Here is a 12,163-nt window from a genome sequence, read left to right as displayed (position 1 = left end):
AGTGGGGATGCCAATTATGTTTCCACTTTAGCATGTACATGATTTTATTCCATTGATGACACACTAAATACCTGCTAGGGATCTTCTAAACTTATTTTAACAAACACTTCCCACTGTTGAATTATAATAAAGGCATGTGTTCTTTCTAGGATTGTAATTTTAAGTAATTCTATGGAAATTAAAAAAATTATCTTTTTTTCTTGTACTGGTTCTTTTTTAATGGAAGCTCCTTTCGTTGCAGGAGTTGAAGGCTATGTTTCTATTGATTCGCATATTGCTTGATGCAAAATTAATGGTAGTGAAGCCCACCTTCCATCTATGAATCCAAAAAATTGTTGATAATTGTCTCGGGATAGTCTTTTAGATTTCCTGCAAAGTTCCTGGTAAGAATTAGCCCTACAAAAGAAATCATCATAATTAAATAACAAACCAAAGAAACTAACATAAACTTTCCTAGTTTATGTTTACCAAATATAGAGAGAAGGAGAAACCTACCTCATTCTGATGCTAATCACTCAATCCTTTTGAGATGACTTTGATTTTTTCACTCCAAGCCCCGTTCCTTAATTTTTCTTCACATCTGAGTACATGAAAGGAAGATAAAAGAGCTATGCAAAATACAAGAGCATATAAGCCATACATCAAACATAAATTACTTAATAGATCGAGGAGTATTAAGCTAATAGCATAAACATTTACACAATTATGGAATGTGAACATCAGATGTATATATTAATGAACTAGAAAGGGAAGCATATAACCTATGCCTTGATGTTGGAGACCTCCTTTTGGTGGATATCCAAGTCCAAGAAAAGACTCTTCAAGCACTCCTTCTCCAAGCTAGAATGGGTAGCATGTAAGCATAATCTCAGCATAGGGATGCAACAATCAATGAACAACCATTTGGGGATGGAAGGGAGTGAATTTATAGGAAGGGAGAGGGAGTTAGGGATCCTTAAAAGAGGGAGGATGACCCACATCTCAATGGGAAAGCCCATGATGATAAGATCAAGACGACCAAATGGGAGATCTCGACCATATCAACAAAAACCAATATCTAGCTCGTTGTTCTCGAAGTTTCTAATGGACAAAGCTTCTCCTCCAGTTTGAGAAAACCAACCAGAAGAGGTTCAATATGGGTTTTCATATCAAAACCCGTGTTGGCAGAACTAGGGTAGAATAGTGCAACATGCCATCGGCACGAGCTGGTAGTGTAGAACAACACATTGATGCTAAAATTTAGTTTTTTAGATAACCTTATTCAGAATGGATTCATGGAAGCTTTCCTTTGATTATTAAGGGAGGTTTTGGTTTGTATATCATGATGGATATGTTGTAGAGCTGTCAATGTTTTGGCACTTCAGGATATGGAACAAGAAGTGAATAGGAGGTGTGACAAAATACTATGTAACAATGTCTCATGTACATATTTCCTTATGCCTACATTGGTGGTCACTCTACTAATTTCACCATAAGTATCATGCAACTTTAAGGGAATGGTGGCTAACTTAAGTGGGTGAAAGGTAGGCAATTTTTTTTTTCAGTATGTTGAAATTTTTGAAGAGAATAAATGCCTATTTAAACTAGGAACTATTAGGGTCCAATAATAATAGGATTCATAATTTTGAATTGGCTATGGTTAGTCTTGTAATACTGTACATACTTTTGCTTTCTGCAAAATGTTTTCCATATTAAAAATTTAAAAATGTAAAGAGGGTATGCCCTAAAAGAATAATCAAATGACAAAAAGAAAAAGAAAAGATAAAAAAAGTGAAAAATATGAACCCCAAACAAAAAAAGGTCATGAAAGTGTGCAAATTCAAGTGCCACTACTTTTACTTTTATGTGGAAAATAATGGTTGTGTGTAGCTTGTCATAAATGCCACAACCCATGATAGTCAAATAGTTTAATATTGACTAATTCATGCTTTAACTTCCATGTTTATAAATAGAGAATAAAGATCTAGCCAAACTGTTTAACCTTGGTAGATCAGTAGTTAGGTAGAGAAATAAAAATGTGCTCATAAGCTTAATCTGAGCCATTGGAAGTTATAAGGTTAGAAATAAATAATTTTCTTGTCAAAGGAAAAGGAAATAAAGTGTCTGCTAGCTTAAATGCACCCATTAAAATGAGGAAAAAAAGTTAGAATAAGTAAAGGGTAGGTAGAAGAAAGGTTGCAGACGTACAAGGTTGTTAAATCATAAGCACATTTATCATGCTTATCCTATGTTTTAGTGTGAAAGAGCATTTAGGAGAGTGAAAATATGTTCACAAGCTTACTTGATTAACTTCCCCTCATTTCATTTCACCACCATTACATACTTACTAATTTCCCCATTATCCCATCATGTCTTATGAAAGTACCAATTTCCCTTCATTTTGACCCTTACTCCTTGGTTTCACACATTTTCCTGGAAAATAACCCTCCAAAACTCATTCCTCTACCTAAAGCCCCTTTTCCCTAGTGTGAAACCCACTCCCCATTGAAAAAATCACATTCCCCTTTATTAACTTCCCTAAAAACCCATAAAAAACCCTTTATCCTAAGTTTTATCTCCTCCCCCCACGGCATTATTTAATTAATTCCCTGATTTATATGTCCACGACATAAACCTATTAACCCACCACTCTTGGTGCGGTTAAATAAAACCTCGCCACATTTAACCCTGGTCCCACTCCATTAACCCGCTCATTATATTTTTAACCCCCACTTTATTCATTAATTAATTACAGTTAGTTGTAATTAATCCCCAGGGCCCCGCAAATATTCACTCTGATTTCCCTCCATGCAGCTTCATGACACAAAATCTGTTAGATCTCTCACCCCCATATCTAACTACACGCATCCATATCATGCTCATACCCTCTCTGATCTTTACCAGCCCGAGACAACACGAGATTCGCAGTTTTGCTCGGGCCCCATTCAGTTATGTGGCAGCTCGAGGTGAAATCACGTGCTCTCAAGGAAATACCACCCACCTGCCAAAAGAGATGCGATGGCCCCTAGAACCACCTCCCTACCAAAATCCAAAACCACTCACTGTTCATTTGTGAATTCCACGCCAAGCCATTATCGGTAAAAAGGCTAAGGAAGCCCATCTTGACTCTTTTCACTCGTTTTCACTGTGAATGCTACCTAAGCCTTCCTGCACCACCTTGAACCTCTTCAATCGAAATTGACCATTGTTTATCTCCCAAACATGCTCCGGATGCCCAATTCAAGCATCCACTATATAGCTAAAGAAATCGTACCCTCTACAATCACCATCGAAACCAGTTTACAGCCTGAACCACGAATTTCCAAGTATTTTGAGAAAAAACCAGAATGACCCTCTCAATTTGAAAATGTACAGTCAATTTAAAGATCAATTAATTGAAATTAATTGATACATTTTCCTAATTGAGGGTATTTCCACCTGAATACCCAAACCCCTCTTTTGCAAACTAAATTACCCTCTCTCAGTACCAGACTTACTGAAACCTCACTCCCACAGCCTGTATAAGTCTTATTCACACATTTCCATCTAAAAATGGCTTTGCACAACTCTTTGGAAGTGAGACCTATGTCAACCCCTCACCTGGAAATTGACCATTTCGAATTAGCAGACTGGGATTTCGAAATAAAAGGCACTGCTACCCCAACCAACGTCATGAGGCTCCATTGCTAGAGTAAGGACATATTCCTAAACCATGCCAATGACATCCACCTTTGGGAATCCAATTTACCCAAATACCTATTCCTAGAAGTCCATAGATTCCTTGATATTATACACTTTTGTCATGCTTGCTATATCTCTAGCTAAAGAGCTATTGTTGCCCCAAATCAATAGCTCTTATTGACCATTACGCCAGCATCCATCAACCAAATGCTTCAAGTCCAACCTAGCCAAAATCATACCCCTCTATCCATTGAAGACCTACTGGACCTCTATATCGCCCTAGACCTAGTTAAGATAAGGAAAATCTTCTAGACTTTCATCATTGAAGGCCACCATACTCCTACAGATGCCCCACCCTATGCTGCCACCATTTTTTTAGAGACTGGCAGACACATATTCACCATGCTCTCATGTATCCTAGGATACACTTTAAATGAGCAAGTGGATGAGGTCATCTTAGCCTTCGTATCCAATTTTACTTGAGGCAAGTCTCCTGCTATCATGTATAATTATGCTCAGTTCATTACAGATAGAATGCATGAGAAATTCAACAGACTGCCCAATGAAAGAGTTTTCAAATACTCTTGAGTGTTGTTGCATATGCTTTTATATTGCAAAGCAAACAAGTTCCATGTAAGTATCCAGAAGTTGGATACCAAGGGAAAAGAGAGATCAGTGGTCTATTGGACACCCTTGGTCAAGAAATTTCCCACTGCATTTACATACAAAGACTTCATAGAATCAATTGTATACCCAGTCATGAACATGCTGACTAGTAACACTCAACCTAGGATCAGCCAAGAAAATCAAGAGAGTGCTACGGTTGGCTAAGAATAGAAATGTCAGAGATTGGTACCTGTACGAGAACCAGATTGAAATTAGAGTTCATGTTTGCCAATTATCCCCTTATAAGTTGCCCAAATATCTACCTATGAGGATATTTTCACTGGAGTATTTCGGAAAAATCATTAACTCTGATTAGGTCCACTTCCTATCTGATAGGAAGAAAACTGAATTTAAGGTGAAGAACCAATTGGGACCATTCATTTGCAATAACAAAGAGGCTAGACTAGAGGCTGACGAGATACTACAACAAATGAAATTCAGCAACAACTTCATGTGGCAGTATGACCCTCATGGTGTTATAAATAAGCTAAGACTCAGGGTCAAGTTGGCACCCTACATCCACCACCCAAGACCTAACATTGAACAGTTTTCCAACCAATCTGGGTGGTTAGAAAACACATTGATTGACATGGATAGCACAGTTGTGGTTGTGGAGAACACACTCATTGATCACGAAAAACAATGTGACCAAAGCTCTTTCCTGCAGGTGCCAGAGCCAGGAGAACCAATGAATGTTCATCCTGTGTTATAGACCCCAACCAATGAAGAGAATAATTCAAAGAGGAATAGGGAAGAGGCATCCAGCTCTGCCATGGAGACTACAGATGAGCTGTTTGAGCTCAGAAAAAGGCTCAAGTTGAATCTTGTGTCTAAACAAGAGGAGAACATTGAATCATGGGAAATAAATGAAACTGAAACAATGGGGCATGTTACACAGTAATTTGTCACTACCTTCACCCCATTCCTTCTGTTGTGTCATGTGTCCAAGTCAAACATGCTCATATTGAACAAATGCTCTCTTGTGTTGCCAAATGACCCACTTTTCCTAAGTTATCTGCCTCATCGTGACTATGGACTAAATATACACGCTGAATAATGCTCATAAATAGTCCAGTCGCACTTTCAGCGCAGAAGTACATCTTATTCCCGCGATGGTCTGATTTCATGCTCTAGCACAAGGTTACTTATTATCTTTAGCGATGATCTAACTGGCTACATTGCTCACTAGTGATGTCAGCGCTAAAGCTTAGTTATGCACCAGTGATGATCCAGATTGGGCGAATTTGTTCCAACAGTCAGCCTTCTGGATGACTCTAGACCTAGTTGTTGGCATAGTTTGTGTCGCCTTTCCTCCTCTGGTATGGCTGTTCCATCATTTGTGCTACCTTCCTTGGGGATAAGCTCACTCTTCCACCTTTCATGTAGACTCCTTCTCCTATTCAAACTCTCACCATTGCTATGCACTACTAGTTTGGATAGTTGGATAGTTGGCTAGTTTGTAAATTCTTGGATTGAGTAGTGTTGTTAGTGTTTGTGAGTTTGCTAGATAGCTGGTGTGAGTGTGACAAGTGTGGGATTGTTGATAGCTTGTGGAAGGTTGTGAAGTGCCCTTAATTGTGTGCAAAACTTATGAGTGGGAGAGACTTGTATGTTGGGAGATCCATCTTCAAAGAGTGAATGCTTGAGGAACATGCTGGAGGAATTCCTCTGAGAAGGCTTGCGATGTCAAGACTTTGATTGTAAGCTTTCTCTTATTTCATTATTAATACAATCAATGATGTTTTCCTATGTCTTGTATGTAATTTACTTGATAGCTCATGACTTCTTGACTTTGTGAGTAAATAGATCATTGTTGTTTTCCGGTTATGTGCTTTGTTGTATTTCCTTTGCATTGTTTCAGGTTGATCACTCATCAAGGAGAAGGAAACGGAAGCTGGAACAGTGCAACAGAACTCCATCGACCACTGGTTGAGTTAGGCCTCCAACTATGACTGTTTAAGGAAAGCTATTGTTGATCTACCCTTGTTTGTGACTAGACCCACTCTAGGGCTAGAGGGGTTGCCTCTGTCTACAGAGGGAACACTTTCCTACATCAGAGGCTCTCTTCAAACCCTCTCCCCGTCGACAAACAGATTGACTTATATTCTTCTCTTGTCCATCCCCCTCTTTCCGAGCCTGGCTATGCTAAGCCTATTCTAGACCAACCATTGGTCGGAGAGAGTGTCAACTTGGGTTCACCACCTATTGATCACTCTGTTTCAAAAGAGCATCATGCTCATATTCTCCTCATCTCATCAGATTCTCCAGAGTATGAAAATGACCCTCCTATCCCTGCTGATCATGAGAGTCCTTCTTCGGTTCATGTAGAGCAGGGGGACAATCATACGATTCCCCCACCAAGTAGTTCATTCGTTTCCTTTAACTGGAGTCATTTTACTGCCTTCCGCCTTCCATCCTATATGCCTTTCCAGATTACAGTACATGCCTATGATAAGGCAATACCTGGCACTATCTTGGATGAGGGTGCGTCTGTCAGTCTTATGCCTTCCACTACTTGGCAAGCTTTGGGCTCCCCACAGCTTGTGCCAGTCACGTAGAATTTGTTGGCATTTGACGAAGGAACCAGTCAACATTTAGGGATCCTCCTAAAGCTTCCTGTTACTTTGGGGGGCAAAACCGTCTATATAGACATCATGGTTGTCCAAGGTGATTTAGATTTCAGTCTTCTCCTTGGTCGTGACTATGTTTATGCCATGAAGGCCCTCGTTTCTTCACTTTTCCATGTGGTTTGTTTTCCACACAATGGAAGAATGGTGACCGTAGATCAATTATAGTTCTTTAGTCCTCTGGTGCCTCCTGTGCAGCCGTCGTCCGCTATCGGTTCTTGCTCGCAAGCAGTGCCTTCCTTGCCACAGGTCAATTATGTGGCTACCCATTCCGTCTCTGCATCTGCTGATGATTATGTAGATGGTCGCGTACATCATGTACTGGGGGCATTGGAACCCGATCTATCTTTGGTGCATCATGACATGTATTCCTCCCAGAGCATAGTTCTTCCATCCCACGAAGAACTCTTGGGAGCCATGTTCTTGTATGTTCCATGAGTAGGTGTCCCGAGGATAGTTTGTTCATGTGTCAACCTCATTAAAAATGAAACCAAGGGTGTCGAGCATAGTTCCTAATCTTGTGTCAAGCTTGTTAAAAAATGAAACAAGGAGGTACGAGCATAGTTCCCGATCTTGTGTCAAGCTCGTTAAAAAATGAAACAAGGGTTATGAGGATAGTTCTTTTTTACTGTGTCAACCTCATTAAAAAAAATGAAACAACTCCCTGTCCAAATCGAATCTTCGATTAAGATATTGTAAAATTTGAGTCGAGTCTTTCCAAGATCTCGAAATGAACCATCATTCCATCCACCTCGATGAATGCAATGAAGCTTGGGGGGCATGTACCTCGATTTGCATCATTATGCTGGGGGCATGTGAACTTATAACAAGCATAGTTTTTCATTTCAAGCTTGTGTAAACATGAAACAAAATCCAAGCATAGTTCTCCATGGTTCAAGATTGTGTAAAAATGAACCCATACCCGATTTACATCTCGTGATTGTCGTTTTTATCCACTAAATTCTGCTAGATGAGCCTTGGTTTTCTCATTCCATCGTCACCATCTCTTTCGCCAATCATATGCTTTCACTTGGTTGTTTTTCCTTTCCTGAGGAATTGTAGCGATGAGTGGTTTTATTAGCCAGCCTCTTGACCATTACATGTTTTAAGTAATTCCACCATTATCGAAACCAGTTGCTACCCTTTATACCACTCGTTCCTCTAGGACAAGTCTATTTTAAGCTCTTTTCTGACTCGTAAAAGATGAAAATATTGCTGAGTATTTTTCCCTTTTCGACTCGTTAAAGAAAATAAAAATGGAGGTCTACTTTCAGCTCTTTTCTAACTGTTTAAAGATGAAAAGATAGCTGAGTTATTCCTCTTGAATCATTAAAGGAAACAAGAGGTGGTCAACTTTAAGCTCTTTTCCGACCGTGTAAACAAAAAAAGATTGTCGGGCCTTTCTCATTTAAAGCTCGTTATCGGTTACGAAACGATGTGATTTCGATCTCTTTTCTACTTTTTTGGGTTGAGGTCACTAATCACGAAAAGTACTCCTTGATCGTAATGGTCAAGCGGTTCTTTCGTGTATCGTTTTATACTTTTTCGGGCTTAAGAGACACAAATCTATGAAAAAACACCCCCTTGGAGTTTTCTTTTCCTTGTCTTTTTAAAACTCTCTAAACATGAAAAAGACTCCAAGTTTTAGCTATTTCAAACTTGTTAAACCCTAACAACATTGGACTCATCACCATCATGAGACTCAAGCTTCTCCTCCCTAGGGCTCTTTAAACTATTACTAGGTTGGATTCAACCGACATTCGAACTTATATTACAAGCATATGCTATCCCCTTCAAGCTTGTTTTCAAAAATAATAGGGGTACTCGCCAACAATGGTGGGGGAAAATTTGGAAGTCATCATTGGCAATTAGTCACTAAAGAACATCGAAACTTTTGCTTCTTGTCGAGTTGGGACATCCATACATCATCATTTTGCCTTCCACGGGTTTGGGTTGCCATTTAGTCTCATTCCATCTGATTCATGCTGTCTCCATTAAGCCTCTGATCCCTTGGTACCTGAATGCTGCCACCCTCCAGAGTCGTGTCGCCGACATGTTCAAGAGTATAATCCTTCTGCAGTTTACACCCATGCCTCCTCCTCTGATACTCTGTTTCACCATCTATCTCTTGTTCCTTATCTCACGTCATTGATGGGGGAAACATTATGGCCGTCCTGTGATGGTTCATCTCCTGTCGACATCAGCTCATTATCCAAGAGATTGATCTAGAGATCCCCTTTGGTACCTTAGAGTTTGCATGCCTCAATGGCAAGTTCTTCACACTTGACGATTGACTTTCATCATTGGTTGTCGATTGGGTGATTCCACGAGTGTTCGACTTCAGCCCCTTCTTCACACTTCGTGGATTGTGCTAAACAGTACCTTCAGAACCATTAGCATTATTGATGGTTTCTCTCATGCTTGTTAACGGTTTTCATCATAGACCGGTAATCAAGCGATTTTCTATCATGCTTGACCTCAGCACATCTATTCGCATGCTAGAATTTGTACTATGATCAGATAGGTTCAAGACCCCAAACTCAGATTACACATATTCGGGCTGCGTGGATTGGTTCATGATTACATGACCCATTGATGGAAGGCTGCGACCATACTTGAGTCTTCATGGATGGCTGTAACCATACCTTTATCACTATCATGGTCTTATTAGCTAGATGGCTGCATCCATACGACAGACCTAGTTCATATGTCTTTTGGATGGCTACTCCCATGCCTAGACTACATGTATTTCATTATCAGAGATATCAGTTGTACTTGCGTGCAAGTTCCTCCAGATGGTGTTCCAACTCAGTTAGTTTCGTAAATAATTTCACTCCTCCCACTCTCTCGAGCTTCATACTTTAGGGGGCATCTGTTACACAGTAATTTGTCACTGCCTTCACCCCTATCCTTCTACTGTGTCATGTGTCCAAGTCAAACATGCTCATATTGAAAAAATTCTTTCTTGTGTTGCGAAATGACCCACTTTTCCTAAGTTATCTGCCTCATCGCGACTATGGACTAAATATACACGTTGAACGATGCTCATAAACAGGCCAGCCACGCTTTCAGTGCGGAAGTACATCTGATTCCCATGATGGTCCAATTTCATGCTCCAATGCGAGGTTACTTATTATCTTTAGCGATGATCTGACTGGCTACATTGCTCACTAGCGATGTTAGCACTAAAGCTCAGTTATGCACCCGTGATGATCCAGATTGGGCGAATTTGTTCAAACAGTCAACCTTTTGGATGACTCTAGACCTGGTTGTTGGCATAGTTTGCGTCACCTTTCCTCCTTTGGTATGGCTATTCCATCATTTGTGCTACCTTCCTTGGGGATAAGCTCACTCTTCCACCTTTCATGGAGACTCCTTCTCCTATTTAAACTCTCACCATTGCTATGCACTGCTAGTTTGGATAGTTGGATAGTTGGCTAGTTTGTAAATTCTTGGATTGAGTAGTGTTGTTAGTGTTTGTGAGTTTGCTAGATAGCTGGTGTGAGTGTGACAAGTGTGGGATTGTTGATAGCTTGTGGAAGGTTGTGAAGTGCCCTTAATTGTGTGCAAAACGTATGAGTGAGAGAGACTTGTATGTTGGGAGATCCATCTTCGAAGAGTGAATGCTTGAGGAACATGCTGGCTGGATTCCTTTGAGAAGGCTTGCGACATCAAGACTTTGGTTGTAAGCTTGCTCTTATTTCATTATTAATACAATAAATGATGTTTTCCTATGTCTTGTATGTAATTTACTTGATAGCTCATGACTTCTTGACTTTGTGAGTAAATAGATCATTGTTGTTTTTCCGGTTTGCTTTGTTGTATTTCCTTTGCATTGTTTTAGGTTGATCACTCGTCAAGGAGAAGGAAACGGAAGCTGGAGCAGCGCAACAGAACTCCATCAACCACCGGTTGAGGTAGGCCTCCAATTATGACTGTTTAAGGAAAGCTATTGTTGATCTGTCCTTGTTTGTGACTAGAACCACTCTAGGGCTAGAGGGGTTGCCTCTGTCCACAGAGGGAACACTTTCCTGCATCACAGGGTAGAGAATAAAAGACACATCTGCATCAGGTGAAACATGGGAGCCATCAACCTCCAACACTCAATTGATTGAAAGACAACACAATGTTGAGATTTCTTCCTTTGTCAAGCCAACTGACAGAGAAAGGACATCAAAGATAGGTACAAAGAGATAAAGACGAGGAATGAGAAGTTGAAGGTAGAGACATATGCCCAATACTTCAAACATACACCAGCCAATTAAACTAGGTTAATGTCAGCCTTTGACATTAAAGCAGGAAAGATGTAGGTGTCATTTTTGCAACCCACTATATAGCAACCAAAGACCTTGACTGACTATAAGAAGACTAATTTTGAGGTGATGGCCATTCTACCCATTAACCAAATAGAGTTCCACAAACAGGTTGGAGAAATGATTTACTCCATCCTTACAGGAAAGGCCATGGCTACCCACAAGCTACAGGATTCACTGGATAATGTGACAACCTAGTACAAATTGGAGAATGCCTCTTCACAGGTCAAAGAGAATTCGATAAAGTCATTGGACGACTTTTTCGTTCAACCAGGCCATGATCCAATTGACATTAAGGTTGTTGAAATGTTGATCAAAAGGAAAAATGAAGATATAGTAGCCCTCAATAAACAACTCAAGCTGCAACATTTACAACACCCACAGACAAAGGAGGTCCTGGAGAGCTAAACTAATCATGAAGAGATGATGGACCTAGAACTGTAGTTGAACGATCAGTTAAATGAGATGGAAAAAGAATTGGATAGCTTGATTTAGCTCAAACAAGCTAGTCTGGATGATGCTCCTCCAACTGTCATCCCAACAGTTACCACCGTTGTACCTGCTACTTTGGCAGCATCCTTGGCTCCCACAGCTCCAATGGCCACAGCACTGCCAGCATCTACACCAACTACATTAGCAACCGAATCAATAGCAACAAGGTCAATAGGTGATGAAGCAAACAGATTGGTCGAAGCAATGGAGGAAATGTCCATTCAGACCACTGAGATGACCAAGCTTATGGAGAAAGTGACCAGCCTGGAAATAGATTACAAACTAGCCCAAATCATGCACAAAGAAGAATAGCAAAAGTCCACAAGGATGACCGAAAGAATCAAAAGCCTGGAGAAGGAATTGACATTGAATGAACCTCTAGGTCAAGCTAAGGAGAAACTATGG

The sequence above is a fragment of the Pinus tabuliformis genome, chromosome 1_2, assembly GCF_031772625.1.
Source record: "Pinus tabuliformis cultivar Carrire ecotype Pingquan chromosome 1_2, CPIR1, whole genome shotgun sequence".
Taxonomy (NCBI): Eukaryota; Viridiplantae; Streptophyta; class Pinopsida; order Pinales; family Pinaceae; genus Pinus; species Pinus tabuliformis.
This window is presented reverse-complemented; position numbering follows the sequence as displayed.